This window comes from Pleurodeles waltl, chromosome 11 (genome assembly GCF_031143425.1).
Source record: "Pleurodeles waltl isolate 20211129_DDA chromosome 11, aPleWal1.hap1.20221129, whole genome shotgun sequence".
NCBI classification, from domain to species: domain Eukaryota; kingdom Metazoa; phylum Chordata; class Amphibia; order Caudata; family Salamandridae; genus Pleurodeles; species Pleurodeles waltl.
Genome location: NC_090450.1, coordinates 956,926,361 through 956,932,898, shown reverse-complemented (window position 1 = coordinate 956,932,898; position 6,538 = coordinate 956,926,361). Strand labels below are relative to the sequence as shown.

The 6,538-nt window shown below is 45.8% G+C and overlaps 1 long non-coding RNA gene across 1 annotated transcript in view; it reads left to right on the top strand.

The window, feature by feature from the left end:
* Nucleotides 1-971: 971 nt before the first annotated feature.
* LOC138265312 (uncharacterized) overlaps nt 972-6,538 on the top strand; it is a 77,971-nt gene continuing 72,404 nt past the window's right edge. Inside the window, exon 1 of the long non-coding RNA XR_011199337.1 lies at nt 972-1,609. This is a non-coding gene — a long non-coding RNA (uncharacterized lncRNA). The remainder of the gene's footprint in view (nt 1,610-6,538) is intronic.

The following is a 6,538-nucleotide window of genomic DNA, read 5'->3' as shown; positions in this document are numbered from 1 at the left end:
GAGCGGGCGGGGTGGGGTGGGGTGGTAAGCTACCCAAGGGAAGAATATAGGCAGTGGAGGAGATGGGTGACTGGAGAGAAGAGAAAGCGGGAATTAAAGGGCTGAGAGGGCCCCCTCTTTCCAAGGCCCCTCTGCGTCGACTCTGTTTCTGTTTACAAACGCCTTTTCTCTCAGCCCCTCCCACTACTCCTCTCTCTTCTCATCAGTTACTGGGGCCCTGGCAGAGGCATAGCTATACCAAGGGTACGTATTTCATCCACAATACATATTTCAACAGTTTTTGAGCGACATCCACTTATGAGGCCGTAATGAGGAGAAAATGAGTAAATACTATTAGAAGCTGTTCTGAGACTGTGGAAGTGAAGGGGGGAGAGGGCTGAGGGGACAAGCGTCCAGTGAAGAGGAATGAGGGAGGGCCGCCTGATGTTAGCCTGATTTATAGGTGGGGGTGGTGGTTTGGAGGCCGATTGTTCTTCCAAGTCCGCGCGGTGTGCGCTGTTTTATTCCATTTGTTTTCTTTGTATTATGGGACTTTCTGTATTTTTAATCCATTTTAAAAAAGGGCTACAGGCCCCAGAATTCACTTTGAGAACCGTTCACTGGAGCAATACGTCCCAGACGGATCTGGGAAACTCGGCAGCTCTAAGGCGCCCATTTTGATGACATTTCTGTTAGTATTTTTGTGTTTCATACATTGGTGTTTGCAGCCTACAGCATTAGCCCGTCCTCTGCACTAGTGTGCAGACGACGCCACCGTGCAGCGCAGGCACGTGCTCTGGTGAAACACCCGGGGCGTGTCGGTGCGTGAGTGAACACGTGCACACCTCTATCCGTGCAAGGACAAGAGAGACTGACCTGTCCCCTTCACACGTCACCCCAGGAGCCGACGCTTCCTCCCCGGGTGCATCAAGGGGTGGCTGGAGCCCCCCTGCAGAGCGTGGTGCAGATCGTGTCTGGATCCCCTACTGAGCCGGCGCCCATTATTAGTGTGAGGACACCCTTAGAAGTGTGGGGTGTTTTTAATTTATTCATGATGGGGGGCAGACGTGCCTCAGAAGCAGAGGTCCGCCCCTCACGTGGGCAGGGCACCCCGTGAATGTAGCGATGGGGAGAAGGGGGCGGCTTCACAAACCAACAAGCTCTTCGATGTCAGAATTATCTTGGACGTAGGGTGATATCGTTGGGTCTGTTAAACGGAAATAAATTACAAATTCTGCATGATAATCTCCCACTCTTGTGGTTAAATCATTCGTGCCATTGTTATCTTCTTTTTAAAAAATAGCCGGCGCACTGGATTCAATAAATAAATAACCCCCTGAATTAACTTCCGAGTTCCAGCATATTCTAGATCGGAGAACGGGTCCCTGCGAGACCAGTACTCCCCGCTCCCCCCTGACGCTCTGTGTGTCAGGGGCCCACCAGCCGCTCCTCCGGCCTCACAGGTGAGCGATGGAAGCGGGGAGTCGCCTCTTCACTGGTATATTTAGGAAAACCCGTGGCCAGTTTGGAAACTTCGAAGTGGAACTCGTTGGCTACCTGAGTCTGTATCAGCGACTCCGAGTCTCCGCTCCGGACCTGTGACCTTCATTATACGTTATTCAACCAAAACGTGAGTATAAAAGCTTTCAGAAAAAAAAACTAACGATATTTGGTAGAAAGAATTGATATTGTTAATGCCTGGCGTGATCGCATTGGCCGCGTGTTTATTTAATCTGCACTCAGTAATCGAATAATTAGACTCTGTGGGTGTCAGAAGAGAAATCCAACGCTATAGGCACAGAATTTAAAAATGGAAAATATTTTCTAGCTGTTTTTCGATAAAGCCCCCGGGATGGGTGAATATGTGATAACAACAGACCGTCATATCCTTGCAAACGAAACCTTCCTGATTGAAAAGTTTAAACCCCAGTGTTGCCTTTGTTACCTGTAATTAGTTCTTGAAAAATACAGTATTATTTAGAAATATATTTATAAGTATGTGTAAAACAAGAACCTGAACCTCGCAGAGAGGGGATTTTACCAGAGGGTTTAGGAGATCGGAGTCCACGGTTCCAAAGTCTGAGGGTTGGAGCTCAGACTGCTGAGAACGCGTAAGTACGGGCTCTGCTGCCAACACCATTGTGGTCGAGTGGAGACTACAGTTGTTTAATACAGTTATTTCGTGTAAGTGGAGCTTATATTTACATACTGTGAATTACTGTCAAGTCGCCTTAAGATCACATCTCTGGAGCCCAGATTCGTAGCCCGGATCTCTCTTTGAATTTATTTCGAATTTACGTATATACGTTAATTAATATGTACATGTTTACATCTCGGTGTCCGGGGCACTGTTTGCAAACTATCGATGCGACACGAAAGAAGCACCCACTTCTGGTGTCATAAAAAGCCCCAGCGATGCCAAGAGGTGGGAGGGGGTCTGCCCCACAGTGTGCCGAAGGGGGCGCGGGAAGGGTGGTGATCAGACCCTTGGGAGTGGGCAGGCCCAGGGTGTATGTATATATTAGAGAGGGTTAGAATAGGGAGACCCTCTCTTAAACGAGCGTTTGTGCTCTGTCGCCGTTCAGTGACAAGGACTGACATTCTTAAGTACATCAGTCGGTTCACACTGACTGACTGACTGTTTTCAGACACCGTTTCCTTCGCCCACAGAATACATGCCACAGCCAATGCCAACACAGATGTTATCCAAGCAAAACAATACACTCCTGACTGCGTCACAAATGACGTCAGCGATCTCAACGCTTCCTGCCACTGCACTCGATAGTATACGGACCACTAATCCGTGATGGGTAATGTCCGTGCACCTCCCAAAGTTACAGGTTCTTCTGAAATGTTGGGTATTTGGTTGTTTGTGATTAGAAACATCTCTGAACAGTTCTTGCAGGTCTACACAAAGTGTGATACTTTTACTCAAACCTTGGATACTAAAAGTACCCCTGAAAGGCACTTCGAAGCTCATTTCACTTAAGTCACTCCAAACTCTGTTACCCTTCACCACTCTTTCCTCAACCCATTGTATATTAACATTTATAGCGCTTACTACCCAATGTAGGGTCTGGAGCGCTTGTCTACAATGGTACCACACTTCACACTGTAGGTTGTACGGTTGCAAGTGGGTCGCCTTTGTTTTATTCCTACGTGGAAAGTCTTTCCATGCCACCGAGGTCCGGTCATCGTGTAACGCAGTGCTTAGAAGTTTGATGGGTGAAGACGTGAGAGAGAGGTTTATGGTTTTTGGTCAGAAGCTCTACAGGTCGCATTACAGTATTTCTTGTGATCTTAGTCCACTAATATGTGCTCATCAAACTATATTGTGTATTTTAGGTCTGGCATGACTGTGCAACTATCGCTCCACTTCATGAGACAAACAGAAAAATAGGTTTATGAAACACTATTGAGATGAGTTTGGGCCCCCCCATATGTTTATTACCTTGCGTACTGTTTTTGATCCAGACTAAGGGCCACATATGTTTGACTTGCAAATTTACGACAACTGCAGTAGGACTGCTTTGTTTGTTGGGAAAAAAAACATATGTTAAAGCCAATAGACTTTTAATGGGAGATTGATTCTGCACTGTGCTAATGCTTCTAGTCAGGTATTTTTACCTGAAAAAAAACATGTACTTTTTCACACCTCTCTAGATACAAACATGTTACTCATTCCCCATAACCCTAAACCCTACTGGGCTAGAACTGACGGCCCTGCAATAAGACAGCTATCAGTCTCACTTCATGCCCACCCCCTCCCCCCTGGGTTCCTGTAGACCAGGGCAAATTGTCAGATAGTGATGTCAACTTTCATAATTTCTTGCTTTTTCGGCATTCTGATTGTAACACAAAATTGCTGAGTTTACGCGGTCCAGCAATGTTGTTTAATTGGGACTTTGGGTAAGAAGCCTATCACAGGAGTACTGGGACAACATGAACAAGCAAATATGTTCAGCTGTTGGTATCGTGCTCAATTTTGCACTATTTGCAGTGAAATGGCATTCCCGCGTAAAATAAGGGCAAATAGACACATTTCGCACTAAAGAATAGTACAAAATGTCAAAGCCAATTATTCGCATTATTATTTCATTTTAGGTAATAGTGTATTTCATGTAATTTTTGCAAGGGAAATAAAGCTAATTCTTCTTTGAAGTTCCACTGCCTTGGGATGAAGATTTGCAGGCCATCCTGTATAGGAGGGTGTGTTAATACGCCCGCCAGAGCAGGCCTTGTTCATGACTGCCCGAGAGAAAAGGCTCTCGCCTTTTTTTTTTTTTTTGGGGGTAGGGGGGGAGGAGGGGGGAAGAGTCAGAAACTCGTCTGTTGGTGGCTGACTGGTGGACACTAGTAAATCAGCCCCCCAGCAATTCGTAGGTTTTCAGAGGCCACTTTTAGGCACTGGAATCAGTGAGGGTTGTTTACTGCAATAGGTTTGCTACAAACATCCCTATTGTCAGTGAAGCCATAATGTAGCTGGGGAGCTCGTATTGACCAGTTTCTAGCACGTGTATTTACACTGGCTTCCCTGTTCACTTAGCATGTCAAAGAAGCAGCTAAGGCATGGTAGGGGTATATTGCTACCCCACCTGTAGTATGATGCACCCTGCCTTAGGAGTGTAAGGCCTGCTGTAGGGGTGACTTAAAAGTACTACAGGCAGAGTTAGGGGACATGACACACAGTGTGTGCCATGTCATGTTTTCACTTTCTGAAGCAGTTTGAAGTGGCAGTCTGTGTGTTTGGTGCTGGGTCCCTCGGAGTGCCACAAGTTGTGCCGTAGCTCATTAGTGATCCTCTTTAGTACTAGAGGCACCATTTACAAGGGATTTACAAAGGTGCTAAAAGCCCTGGCCACTTCGGGATCAGTTGACCAGGTGTCTTGTTTTGGGTAAGGAACATTGGCACTGGGGACCTGGTTAACAGGACCCCAGTGCACTTAGTCAAAGCTGCATAAAAAATCAGGCAAAAGGTCGGGGCTTCTGCAACCAGAACCCATTTTCCTACACAGACCATAACTTTAGTAAGCAGATACGATCACTTTTCTTGTTCTTCAACAGCCGAGCATCAGGCACTAAATAGGGGATCACTGATGACATATATTTCTATTGCTGTATTTCTTGTGATTAACATAAGCGTGTTTGAAGAAAGTTATAGTTTGTGGCCCTGAAGAAATAAAGTGGATCTTGCGAGACACGTGTTAGGCAAGATTTGAAAGAACATTTGATTTATCGTTTTTGCACCGGAGTATCTTTTTTTTAATAAATGTTTTTTTTTTAGTTTAAGATGTAACCAATCGACACCGCCGACGAGATCACATCAAAACAATATTTTAACAAACACACAAAGCAAAATCAAAAGAACTCGCCATCTTATCAGACCCCCTTCCCTCCCAAAATTTGTCATATATACAAATGTCTCAAAGGCCACTTTTGCCAATTCTCCTCGACTCGGTCACCCCGCCCCCCCTTAATGTTTAGATTTCAATCTGTATTATTTGGTGGGCGGGACAAACAGGTTCTAGGAATACACCCCCGGTAATCTGTCCAGCTCTTCCATATTTTGGGGTATTTGTTGGGGCAACATCTAGCGTTGTAAACTGCAATTTCCAAAACCATAAGGTGATTGGTACTGCTAGTGACGGGGATGCCTCCGCTTTTCCACTCTTCGGATATATCACGTTTAGCAAGAGTCAATCCCAATCTGAGAAGGGACAATTTATACCTGTTCCCACCTAGGTCACCCGGGTGATGTAGAAGGGCTACCTTTGGGTCCCTCAGGATCTGCCAGGATAAGGCTTCACTCAGGCATGCCAATACTCCATGGGAATGAGTTAAGGATGTAAATTCAGTTTGCTAATACATCATTGTGGGACAGGGTATGGGAAATTCTAGAGTTGATAGAGGAATCTGGGTAGATCACCCAGACAAGGACAGGGGAGCTCCGACCAAGTTTTTATGTCCTCTCTAAGGTGGGTCAACATCTGCTCTACATTGAGCCCACGCTGCTTTCTCATCTGGGGATACATAGATGCCGTGGTACTTAAATCTATCTAGGGCTATCCTCGGTCCTGATGCCCACTCAAGTCTCGGGGAGGGTCCACGCACAGTGTAAACACTGTTGATTTTGAGGTGTTAATGTACAGACCAGAGGTCTCTCCAAATATCTGCATGATCTGCAGTGTCCGGGGTCTTGTGGAGTCTGGTACCGCAAGAAAAAGAGGACGTCATCTGCCCACCACCACACCTGAAACCCCGTACCTGAGTGTTCATCCACACCCACGCTGTCAACGGCTCCTTGGCCAGAACAGACATTAGTGGGAGGCAGAGAGCAGCCCTGTCTCGTTCCCTACTGTATGGGGAATGGCTTTGATCGGACTCTGGCGACCCTGAAGTATCTTTTTTTGCTTCTTCATAAAAAAAATATATATTTATTGTATATTGGTGGACTGACATTTTCATTTTGAAAGTGTTTTTGTGGCTTTTTTCTGCTGCTTGAGTTTGCAGAAAATATGTCCTAATCTTGACTTTTAACAAAATCTAAATCTTGTAGCAC